At 36.6% G+C, this 12,916-nt stretch overlaps 2 long non-coding RNA genes across 2 annotated transcripts; both read right to left on the reverse strand.

Moving 5' to 3' along the window:
• Positions 1-3,625: 3,625 nt before the first annotated feature.
• LOC147512992 (uncharacterized) lies at positions 3,626-5,518 on the reverse strand. The gene is made up of 3 exons (XR_015215163.1): positions 5,474-5,518; positions 4,555-4,693; positions 3,626-3,713 (listed from the first exon to the last, which is right to left on the reverse strand). It is a non-coding gene; the product is annotated as an uncharacterized LOC147512992 (long non-coding RNA).
• A 534-nt stretch (positions 5,519-6,052) lies between these two features.
• Positions 6,053-8,103, reverse strand: LOC147512993 (uncharacterized). The gene is made up of 3 exons (XR_015215165.1): positions 7,956-8,103; positions 7,736-7,790; positions 6,053-6,164 (listed from the first exon to the last, which is right to left on the reverse strand). It is a non-coding gene; the product is annotated as an uncharacterized LOC147512993 (long non-coding RNA).
• Between the last annotated feature and the right edge of the window lie 4,813 nt (positions 8,104-12,916).

Consider the following 12,916-nt stretch of genomic DNA (forward strand, 5'->3'; position numbering starts at 1 on the left):
CTAAGGTGAAAATTTGTGAAGAACATTATCAGGTAAACTACTTATTCTGTCTTCTATATCATGCTTTATCTTTTTCGGCATAGATATAATTTCCCATCGTTTGATTCCATTTTTGAAGAAATTTTCAATCTAGGAAAAAAAAGTAGTACAAAAAATTAGTTTTTTTTTTTATAGTAGTGCAAAAAAAATTAAAACTACATCACACTTACACATGCAAGAAGGAAATACTAAGACTGGGACCTACTATGAATATGTCTTCTTCGAGTATCAATCATTCGTTGTGTACACCTGATTGGCCGACTCTGTTGTTCGTCGAAACACATGAACAAACACAAAAATGAAATAAAATAAAATTAAACGAAATGCACTAACTTGGAGATTAAGGTCAGTATGCAAAACTGGTACAGATCATCCAAGCACCTCGTCCAAAGCCACTACCGAAAACACATATTAAATATATACTTTCAAGTTCAACGCCCCAAAACTCGTACAATTATATACCTAAAGTACGTGACTTTTCTGAAAAATTTCGACAGAGTCTCCTCTATATTTTCGACATTATATAAATATAAAACATGTCATAACCTGAAAATTTAAAACAATATACTTCTCATTGATTAACCTAACTACTTAACCGTCTCGACGAATGCCAGAGTAGTTAAATAACTTGTTTAAAAATGAGATCACTACAACATTAGGACTTAGTACAACAAAGAACTTGAATGTCTCGACTAATGCCAGATCAATCAAGCACCTCGTAAAAAGTCATTACCGAAAACACAAATTAAATATATACTTTCGAGTCCCATAGCTATCAAAAGGTTTACATCATTAACAAATTCGAATGAAGACATACCTTTTTCGACTCAAATTTTTCCGAGAAACACAAAGACTTAGAACCAAAAAAGACCAACATACAAAAGCCTCAAACCGATTTTGTGAAGTGCAAACTGATTGATATTAAACAATCTTGTTTTGTGAAGCCTCAAATATCAATTGTAACTAAACATAAAAGTGAGGATGAAAGTTATCGATCAGGAATTTTTTTCAAACAATTAAAAGTTAAAAATAAAATGGCGGATAAAAAGCTAACCATGACTGTCTACTATTAACCTTGTTTCTAGGAAACTCTCCCGAAAAGATGCACAAACACAACAAATCATATAATAAGCCTGGTTTAGTTTAAAAAAAATAGATTGGTGTCGAAACTATACAACATGTAAAATGGTTTAGTTTCTTCCCGTTTGGTATATCTAAAAAAAACACCAAAACTCACCATATAGCAAAGAGGGCTTCTAGATAAAAATACTTAAATGTTCATAAACATACTTTGTTCAAAAAATCCGTAAGAAAAGAAGACAACTACTTTTTTCCTCTTCACACTTCACACTTCAACTCGTACTGAAAAATTAAATAAAGATAAGGCATATCTTATATAATAGGTAATTTATCAAACAATGGAATTTCCATGAATCAAAGCGAAATGGAAAAACATAAAATAGATATGAGACTACAAATGATACGCTTCACTATCTAAAATGATATTTTTTGCTATACTCTGTTGTTCTTCACCACATTTGCTTCGTGCGCTTTAAGAGAATAGTTGCGTCCAATGTTAGATACTGTAAAACCCAAAAAAAGATTCATAGCAAAAGTACATAGGTGGTATACCTTGCAAGAAAACACAAAAGTTTAAACAAAACAAACAACCAAATTGTAGTTACTCAAATGCAATAACATATGAGAAATAGCATAACTGTACTTCTTATAGATCACATTTCTAAAACAAATCAGAAGAACTGGTACTACAGGAGTGAAGAGTCGGGATTTTTTTTTTTAGAAAACCACTTTTAGATACTGCAGGAGGAAATATCTTACCTTTTCAATAGCATGAATTTAGACTACTGATTGATCCAAAAATCTAGAAATTGTGGAAAGGGAAAATATTTAGTTGATTTGCGACTTACAATTGGAACCCTTGATCCGGATAACCAGAGCAATCGAATCTTTCAATTTTCAATGACTTCTCGTAAATTTTATTGGGAAGAATTTGGGAATACGGAGGAGACGCAATGTTTGGATTATAAATGGTTGCAAAAAATTGTTGTACATAAAATGACCAACATACGCGGCCCGTTTGATTTGAACTTTCGATCTTAACGGCTTTTAATTGGGAATATCATGAACAGAGAAGACAAATGAATGGTTTTTTTTATTTATTGTGAAACCGCAAAACGGTGTCTCTATCTGTTTTCTGAAGGCGTTGAGTTTTATAGTCCTGGGAAATGATGTAAATTACCGATTTACCAGTGGATGTCCAACTTTCCGGTACCCTTCCCATTAAAAACTTTGGTGTAAAACTGGGAATACGGGAACTAATTGGAAAATCCAGTATCCGCATTATATATAAGATAATAGGTTGTTTGCGATTATTAATGGAATGGGTCGGGTTCTTTTCCGGTGCTAGTTCCAAACCTTTTTTTTTTAAATTAGAAAGGAGTAGGAAATTTCTTCATTTTTTTTTTTTGTATTGAAACTTTGAAAGTGAGTATATGAGTGAAAATCATATGGGCTTTGTTTCACTAAACTTAACCATTCGTGATCAACTAGCGAGCATGGTGGTTCCAAACCTCAGATGTCTCTTGAACTACGTAGTGAGAATCGCTTAATGTTTGACATTGATGGCTTCGGGTGGATAAGCTGAAAGAAGGGGATCCTTAAATGTGATTGATCGGTAATACGTTGTGTTGTCGGATCTTGAACACATTCTTTGAGACAAATGCCAAAAAAAAAACGACCATCAAATGCATGCTTCTATGCACAAAGAAGAATTCCTAGTGAATGATACCAATCGAGAATATGAAGCTAATAACTGTTTTTTCTTCTTTTCATCACTAATTGTATCCTCAAATTACAAAGGGGTATTATAAGAAAGTAGAATATATGGGGAAAGTTAAAAGACTATATTTAGGATTTGCATAAACATGCTTTCTTTTCTTCAGCAGCATAAAGCGCTTTGATTTCTTCAACATCATCATAGCTGCCGAAAAATATTGGGGACTGCTCGTGGATCTTCATCGGAACCAAATCAAGTGCCTGCCAAGACCAAAAACGTTATCCTCCATAATTAACAAAGATCAATTAGAAGCGAATCATTGACAATTCTCTCTCTGTCTCTCCGGTATCCTAACTTACGGGAACCCTAACGTGAATGTTTTTCCCTCAAAGATAAAAAGCATATCTTTAAAAGAAAATTAATATGAACCTAAATAGTAATGGACAGGTCTACAGATGATGCCAACGGAACCAACGCCAACCATACATACGATAAAGAACATGGTAGAATGTCTCAACTATTGATACAAAAAGCGAAAAAATCATCCACTTTGAAAAGCGAGGATGTTCTCTAGTCCTCACCGTTCTTTGCCCTCAGAAATGCCCCCTCCCCTTGTTGTTCCATCAAGAAAGACATTGGGAAAACTTCATAGAGAACTATGTTTCAAGAGATACAACTTCATAAAAAAAGGATTCAAAAATATCTCATATGCCACCAAATTATTACAATGAGACATATCAAAATTTGATGAGCATATCAAAAAGAGAATAGGATGTTCCAAATACCATACCGTAGTTTTCCATTTGTACTTTTCTTATCTGCAGGTTACAAAAATATGCCTCCATAAAGTAATGTGCGGTGGACATCGGCAACCATGCTGTAGACATTCGTGGTAATGTTACATTAGAATTTAGAGGTTCGATCATAGAAAACTTCATAACATACTCTATCCGCACAACGGAAAGGGGAAGAGTAATAATCTTTGACTGCGTTATGTCAACTAAAAGTTATCATAGAACAGAATCAGTCCCAGCTTCCTCCTTGATTAAAAGGGTCAGAGAAGTAATAGCGTAAGGTAGCAAGAAAATCATACTGGAGGCATTGTGGTATATAATCAAGGTTGACTCTGATGTGAACTTTAATCGGAGAAATGCTATCTACTTAACGGACTTCTCCACCTCATTAATTGGTGAAACTAAAACCTAATGGCTTCAGGACCTCATCCTTGGGAGCATAGGATGTATATTAACTGACAGCAATGGTAGCAATGGTAGTACTGTTGGTAATACATCAAAAATCAAAGTTGTCCTAACGAGAGCAGAAAGACAATATCCCAATAAAATACCACCATTTCAAGAATAGATTGCAAACTAACTAATGTTTTATTACTTTTATATTCTTGATAACTGCGTAACTAAATTCCCAAACCCAAAGATTTCAATTAAAGAACAAAGATTTGAGTCATTCCAAATCCACAAAGTATTAGTTGCACATATTTACAAATTACTTGAGTGCAGTTATAAGAACGTAGTCAGATTTATCAACACGAACACATGATGAACAAAAAGGTATTTGACTTTTTTAGATGCTCGTGGAGAAACCAATTAACTAAAGCATGAAAACCCAAGTCATTGTATCCTAACTCATCAATACAATTAACATAGCATTCTGGAACCAACTAATAAGCGGTAAAGGGCATCGAATTAAAACCAACTCACCTTTGTAAATACAACGCTCTGAGTTTTTCATAACTTCACCAATGAATATCACAGTAGAAGTTGTACCATATTATTCACTTGTATTTTTTTTGAGCAGCAGCGGTTCTCTTAATCATGGCGCTTTCAAATTTCGGATTTGCTGAAAACCATGAATTAAATATCAAGTGGCAGATAAACCCAAAACAACTACATTCACATAGTACATGCTGAATTCCTCGGCAATCATCTAAAACAATATCTAGTAAAATATGGTCAGCTTGTCACGGGGAGAATCACGATGTAACCATGTTTAATAGGCATCAAAAGATGACCCTAACTAAAATAGACAATGGCTATATAAATGTTCAAAAACAGATATAAACGTGTTGTTCAGGATAATTAGGGGAAACACTGATGACTAATTAAGGTAGCTGATTAGCATTTTTCTTAAGAAAAAAGGAATCTATAGACTTCTTCAATGGTCCCTCTTTCGATGCGTAAGAAACTGAATAGTTCCAACACCACCAACCCACATCAGTCGACACGTGGATAAAAGGAAAATTCAGCATGCTATGCATGATACTAAGTATGGATTTGCTACGTGTCCATAAGATTCTAATATCTTAAGGAAAAAAATGTTAACACAAATAAATTACTACACCCCTCAATTGTCTATTTCGCTTAAGTAGGTAATCTTATGGCCGGTTTGTAATTTGCTGAGCACCTGAGCCTGTCCATTAGCACAATTAGGCATGCGTAGAAAGTTGCAGATTCAGTCTTACTGCCTCAGTGGAACTTGGGCCACTATGACACTATCTACTCATATTTTGGCCCCTACTCAATAGTGGGCATGGTGTTCTGATCTGATTGGCTAGATAGCGAATGGTAATTAATTACGTACAAATACATACATAGTTACGTATTAATATACTATACTTACTTGGTAGGGATGGGGTATTCAGGGAAGAATTTGTCCGGTATCTCCGAACATCAACTGCGGTCGCGATGCAGCTCTTGGCACATAGATACCTTCGAGTAGGAGTCGTGAATCGAAAGTATGTGAGCTAAATCCACGCCCCAGAACGCGTGAACGTAAGTCTGTACCGAGTTGGCGTAGGTTTTAGCAGACCCAGTGAGGTACTTGAGTATGTGAAGGATGCTAGCGTTGACGATTGGTTGAAGTAATGGACCCACCACCAACACAGGGTTCACCACCACCAAATCTACTCTTTTCTCTTTTGCCATCTCCCATGCTGCCTTCTCGGCCACTGCTTTGCCAATTCTACATATTCAATTGTACTGAAAGTGTTAGATAAAAATAATTTCATTTACAAAATGATTAAGTTAATAATAAAATTCTGATGGAAATGAACCTAGCTTGGTCATCTTGCAAAAATCTAGATCACTCCAAAGAAGACTTCGTCTACAACGACATCAGCCCCTCTATTAGGATCCATAGTGACTGCACCAATAGAAGACGCATGCATAACGCGACAAACACCGGCTTTCGCAGTGCGTCAATTACAAACTTGGTACCATTCACAGCTGGCTCCACCATTTGTTCAGGATCATTCGTAACAGGAGAAGCTGTATGGAAAACTCCCTGACAACCTTTAATAGCTTCGCAAAGGCTCTCGTAATCAAGAAGATCAGTCTTGTTAGATGGTTAGATGGAGTCAGGGGAATATACTAATTGGGCATAGAAATACACAAATCACATGAAATCTCCACAAACAATCCATTATGTACTACAAAAACTTACAGAAAGAAAAGTAGACAATATTAAGTTACCAACCAGAGGAGGGATCAGCCACACAGATATCTTGGAGCATGTCAGGATCAGCTAGGGTGCCATAGATGACAGTAAAGAACAAAAGAAGAGGCGCAACAATTGACATGCTCTTGTTTATTTTAGAAGAATCAAAGAGAGATCGATGAATAGTTGTGAATGAATGGAAAACTGAGGAGAACAATGAATGGAAAAATGTACTTATAAAGGGGTGGTTTTGGAAGCTTGTTAAAGAAAATAAAACCAAAGTCGTTGGTGATGTTGATGCTATGCCAGCAACATTATCAACTAAATGAAACATTGGAAAGGTCCCTCTTCCATTAAAAGTAAATAAAATCTAAATTCATAATTAAAAAAGCTACCCTGGACATTGTTGTCCAACTCACATGGTCCTCATAAAGATTTATTTCACCTTAAAGATTTCTAGTGAATCTAGAATAATGTTGATATACTAACAGCAGCTCAAACTTGAAAAATAAGATAAATTAGAAAGATTGAATACGTTTGGTCTTCATTTATACAGATATGTGGGACTCTTTGATCTAAAAAGAATTTAATTTATTTGTAAGAAAAAGAATTATGTCATCATTACTTGCAAATTTATGATCCACTGTCCAGAATCTCATTTTGAATGACACTATTGTAATTAAACAAATTTAATAAATAAATGACTGTGTTTGACAAAGCCATTACACCCCAAAAACAGCGAAGCAAAAATACAAAAGCCTCAAACCGATTTTGTGAAGCGCAAACTGATTGATATTAAACAATCCTGTTTTGTGAAGCCTCAAAACTCAATTGTAACTAAACATAAAAGTGAGGATGAAAGTTATCAGGCATTTTTTTCAAACAATTAGAAGTTAAAAAGAAAAGGGCGGACAAAAAGCTAACCATGACTGTCTACTATTAACCTTGTGTCTAGGAAACTCTCCCAAAATGAGTTCTTCTAAGAAGATGCACAAACACAACAAATCATAAATATTAGATTGGTGTCGAAACTATACAACATGTAAAATGGTATAGTGTCTCCCCGTTTGGTATATCTAAAAAAAGCACCAAAACTCACCATACAGTAGTGTGGGTTTCTAGATAAAAATACTTAAATGTCCAGAAACATACTTTGTTCAAAAAATCTGTAAGAAAAGAAGACAGCTACTTTGTGCCTCTTCACACCTCAACTCGTACTGAAAAATTAAATAAAAATAAGGCATATGATACGCTTCACTATAAATAAAGAGGTAATTTATCAAACAATGGAATTTCCATGAACCAAAAACGAAATGGAAAAACATAAAATAGAGATGAGACTGCAAATGATAATGCTTCACTATCTAAAACGATAGTGATACAATCCAGTTTGATAAATCGAAGGTTGAATTTATGAACAAAGAAGAAAAACTTCGTTGAACTCACCTCTTCCATTGAAGTATTGAAGTTGCACAGTAGTGATTCCGTTGCACATAATTTCCTGCAACATAATAAAGGTAGATTAAATGAACCAACATAAATAATTGGAACCTTGATTAAAGCAAGGAATAAAAGGAATAAAAGGGAAGTTCGATTATGAAAAGTGATTAAGGCATTAAAAAAGTAAACGAAAATAAAATCTGACCGAATTAGAAACAAAAAGTACCTTAAACCCATTTCACCATATTATCAGAAGCGGTGGAGATTCATTATTTTGGTAGCGAATAATATTATCAGCAGCGGTGGAAATTAATTATTTTGGTAGCGAAGAAGATGGACAGTTAGAATAATAAGACGAAGGTTAAGCGTTTGTTTTTTTTATTTGCGGGTAAAGTGCCCGAAGCGGTGTGTCTGTTTCGGGTTATTATTCGGCTAAATATAAGAGAATTACAAATTTATCCTTTTAAGTTAGAACAAAAAATAAGTGGTTGTCTAACTTTCCGGTACCCTTTCCATTTAAAACTTTGGCATAAAACCGGGAATACGGAACTAATTGGGAAATCTGGTATCCGCTTTATATATAAGATAATAACAATCTCTTTCAGTTATATATTGTTATTCTTACCTATAAAACATATTGACGAGGAGTGACGGACCCACAGAAATAGGCTCTCGGTTACGGGCACCTTCCATTTTTCGTGTTGGGGCAGACCAAAAAAAAAAAAAAAAATATATATATATATATATATATATATATATATATATATATATATATATATATCTATTAGTAAAATACACCATAATTAACCTGGCCTTTTAAATTAGACCAGCCTTTTTTCTACCACCTAATATCCCTAATTAAATACAAAAAAATATTATTCAATGTCTTTAAAAAGGACTATTTTGTCATTTAATTTTTTATTTCTATTTATACCCTTCAATTACAACACACAGACAAAGGAGTTTTATGTAAATTCAGGGCAAAAACCAAATCCACGCCTATATTGACATGTACGCGGTGTTGCCTTGCCATTAATATCCACTTAAATACCATTAATACCCACTTAACTACCATTAATACTGAGTTCTTTCAACTTCCCTCCTTTCTTCATGAACTCTTTCCAAGATCGGTTTTGCTTTATGCTTCCAATTCGGGTTAGATCGAACAGAAACTAAAGAAGGACTTCAGACAAATTTCACAGTTATGCGTGGTGGTTTCTAGCGTGGTCATCGACATGGGAGGAAGGAGCCCATCAAAAGCCTACGGTCAAGACAATTCAGGTAGGCCTTTTTGTTTCCAAACACAAATCCGGATATCCTTGACACTCTGTTCCTCTTGGAGGGAGGTGTGTGATGTATTTTATCAAAAAGTTAATTATTTTCCTTATGTGATGCCTAATTTAGCGGTTTTTCTTTCTGGTGGTGAGAAAATGTCAAGTGTTTGGGGATTTTCTTGGTGTTATACACTTTAGGTGATGAAATACTGTATTATTTTAATATGGAAAGGTCTGGACCTTGGCAGTCGGTTCCCACCACGCACCACCACCACCACCACCCTGCTTTTCTTTTATAAATATGATTCAACATAAAGTTGACTATTATTTCTGTTCACATTTCAGCAATGATAGCCGCATTGCAAGTGACTATGTAATTGTCTACCCGGCTTAAATAAATATATCTTAGTAGTTTTCACTTCATCTGATGCGTTGATAATAGGAGGCTGTTCATATGTGTTAGTCTAGGGCAGGTGCGCGTGCTTCGCTATCATCAATTTGATGGAAAATCATGTCCTAACTTCTTTCTTCAGGATGTGCTTCTCTTTTTCTTTGGTGTTAGCGGACATTGTTTGTATGATCGGTGTCCAAGAACATGGCTGTGGTTTACAAACATTTAACTTTAGTATTGTGGCAATCTATGCTTCTATGTACATACTGCTGTTTTGTAATGTTCTTTCAAATTTAATTCAGCAGTGATTATGACCATTGCCAAGCCCCAATTTCAGGTGTTGTTGTTAGATGAGGTTCTGATTGATCTTGATGTTGTTGCAAGGATGGATTTGCTTGAGTTTTTAAGGAAGAGTGTGAAACAGGTATGTGTAATAAGTTCCAACACCTGAAATGCTGATTGCTAAATTGAGTAAATTCTTTCCCATTTAATTTGGATGTTTTAACTCCCATTCGAGAGGAGCAACAATTGTCTATGCAACACATATATTTGATGGGTTGGAGACATGGGCCACGATGTAGCGTACATCCGGGATGGAGAATTGAGAAGGTGGCGAAGCTCGTTGAGCTTCTGAATTGAAGAATGCCGAAATCTTCTTTACGTGGTTGAGTCCCCGCTCCGCTCTCAAACCAAGCGGAAAATAAACTTGTAGCCGCTTCTCCCCAATTTAAAAGGCTTCCGCCTTTGATAACTCTCCTTTCGGATCATCTAGGCACATGGCCTACTATCGCTAATATTGTTTTCGGTTATTCAGGATAAAGGTTTATAGGTCGATCCTCGCCTTTAAAAAAATAACATTGTGCTGATTTGGTGTTTCTCCATATAGGCATGAGTGAGTTATTTGAGGTCATTGTTCTTTTCACGCCGCTTCTTCACGGCAAACTATGGTCATTGAATTTAGGTGTTTATCACCGGGCATAATGCCAAATCTTGATTCTTCTAATGGTTTAGAAGTTTGGAAAAACATGTTGGTAATTAATTGTATTATGCCCCGTGTGTAGTTTCTTTTGCCTATTTGTTTATGTTGTTAAGTTGTTGATATATGTTCTGGAACAATCAAATATCCGATTCTAACCTTAAGGAAGGTTTGAAAACCATTTGTTTCTAAGCGTGGTCGCCGAGGAAGGAGCCCATCAAGAGCCTCACGGTCAAGACAATTGGATTTGACTTTACCTTAATGTTATTGTTGTACAAAGATGACAGAGTAAGGTATCTTTGATAAATTTCCAAGATCGGGTTTTGCTTTATGCTTCCAATTCGGTTAGATCGAACGTAACTAAAGAAGGACTTCACAAATTTCACTGTTATGCGTGGTGGTTTCTAGCGTGGTCGCCGACATGGGAGGAAGGAACCCATCAAAAGCCTACGGTCAAGACAATTCAGGTAGGCCTTTTTTTGTTTCCAAACACTAAATCATTTGCCCGTGATTTTGGTTTTGCGAGAATAATCATTGTTAGTATTAGTTTGGATGATTTTTGGATTTTTTGGATTGTTTCATTGTGGTTTATGTGTTTTTATTTGGGTTTGTCTTTGTTTTGTAGATGGAATGGGAATTTACTGAATGGAGAGTCATGCTAAGAGTCCGGCTTATTATAAGCGGTGATTATGTACATGGATTGAAGGTGAGGGAAATTTATTTTATTGTGGTTATTATGTTCTTTACATTAAGCACACACACATAGTAACACAACACACATTAAAGCGTGTAAATCGATTGGAAGGTGTCGGTACTATTAGTTGTTTAGTCATGTTCTTAGGGTTTGACTTGCCCACTATAAAAACGGGTAAGGGGCTCTGAATGTGTAATCGATTAGAAGTATACCTTCTAAGTCCGTCAATGAGTAGGTGCACCTTTAGTGTGGGGAACATGTCGAATGTCTGTTAGAACCGTATCAACCGGTAGTCTTTGGTTCTCAAATTTGAATTAGAAAGAGTTCAGTTGTTCATATGTCCGGATGTTACTACATTAGTTCGGATGTTTTTCCCACCCGTAGTTTTGGAGGACTCTTTTGATTGTAACTCAAAGGATTTTGTTTGAGCAATTGCCAACGCTCCACATGGATATTCCTTGCCACATGAGGACAATTTTTATGCTCATGCACTTTATGGAGGGCCTCTCCACCTCTTGCGATCCCAAGACTCCCCATGAGTCCTATACTAACTAAGTGAATAGTAAGAAGGTGTTAGTTTAGAAATTGGTATGCTTCTTAGATGACATCATGGAAACAATGATAAAAAATAGTTATTATTTTAGCATGACTATAATTGATCTGGTGGAGCTATGTGCCTCTTACCCTCAGATTTTGATATGGAGCATTGCACGGGTAAGAGGTTTGGTACTACTTTGGTGTAAATAACTTAAATGGTAGTCTCGTGGTTTAAAGAAGAAGAGGGGTGTGATCTGTGAACATAATGGTGGGAGGCGGACATACCGTGTTGTGAGATGCGCTTATGGATTTATCTAATAACAATTGTTGGGTTAGTCTGTGGTGTGTTTTGTACTTAACTTAGAAAATACATAATGGATCTTTAGCTCAAAATGGGAGAGCTCTTGGGAGTTGGAGTGCCATCTTCATGCATCCCGTGATGGTGGTTCAAATCCACCGGGATCCTTTTTCTTTCTTATCATAGGTTTGTTTATGGTAGTGTGATTGTGTATGGTTGTATCGTGCATGTGGTTCTGCATTTTGCATGATTATGGGAGTGTGGACTGTGGACTCTTGTGGGTGTTGTGTGGACTGGTCCGTGTATGTGGTGAATGGTGTCGCGTGTGTGTGAGGCGTGTAGTGGTGGTGTGTGTGTGTGTGTATGTGGACCGGGTGGTGATTTGTTGTGTGTGGTGGTGGTGGGTGGTGACCGTTTTGTGTGTGTGGTGGTGACCGCTGTGTGTGTGGTGAGGACTCACTGTGTGTGTGTGGTGTGTGTGTGTCAACCGGTGGTGACTAGCGTGTGTGGTGGTGGTGTGTGTGGACCGGTAGTGCACGGTGGTGGTGTGTGTTTTAACCGGTGGTGATCTAACTGTGTGGTGGTGGTGGTGTGTGTAGTGACTAGTGGTGGTGTGTGTGGATGGTAGTGAGGTGGTGGTGGTGTAAAGTCTGCTAATTGGGTGTTGGGCCGCTCTGTTCTTTGATGTTATCACTTCTTTGTCTTCTTCCGCCTCCGAATTTGGGTGTTAATTTAAATGTGTACAATACAACAACAACAAAGTGTCAATGTGTGGTAGCAAAGATCAACAATTCAATCTGCAGCGACCACGCCAAGTAAATATGTACCAGCCACCGCAAGGTAATGACAATGGGAGAGGCCGAGGTAGGGGGAGCAAGAGGAAGAAGGGGTCGGTAGGGGGTAGGCAAAATAGTTTAGTGAAGAAGGACCATAACACCGATTGCAATCAAGCCATGCCCCCCGCCTAAAACCATTCTACGTCTAAGCATACAAGACTTCGGCTAAGGGTGGTGGATC

This window comes from Coptis chinensis, chromosome 3 (genome assembly GCF_015680905.1).
Source record: "Coptis chinensis isolate HL-2020 chromosome 3, ASM1568090v1, whole genome shotgun sequence".
Lineage (NCBI taxonomy): Eukaryota > Viridiplantae > Streptophyta > Magnoliopsida > Ranunculales > Ranunculaceae > Coptis > Coptis chinensis.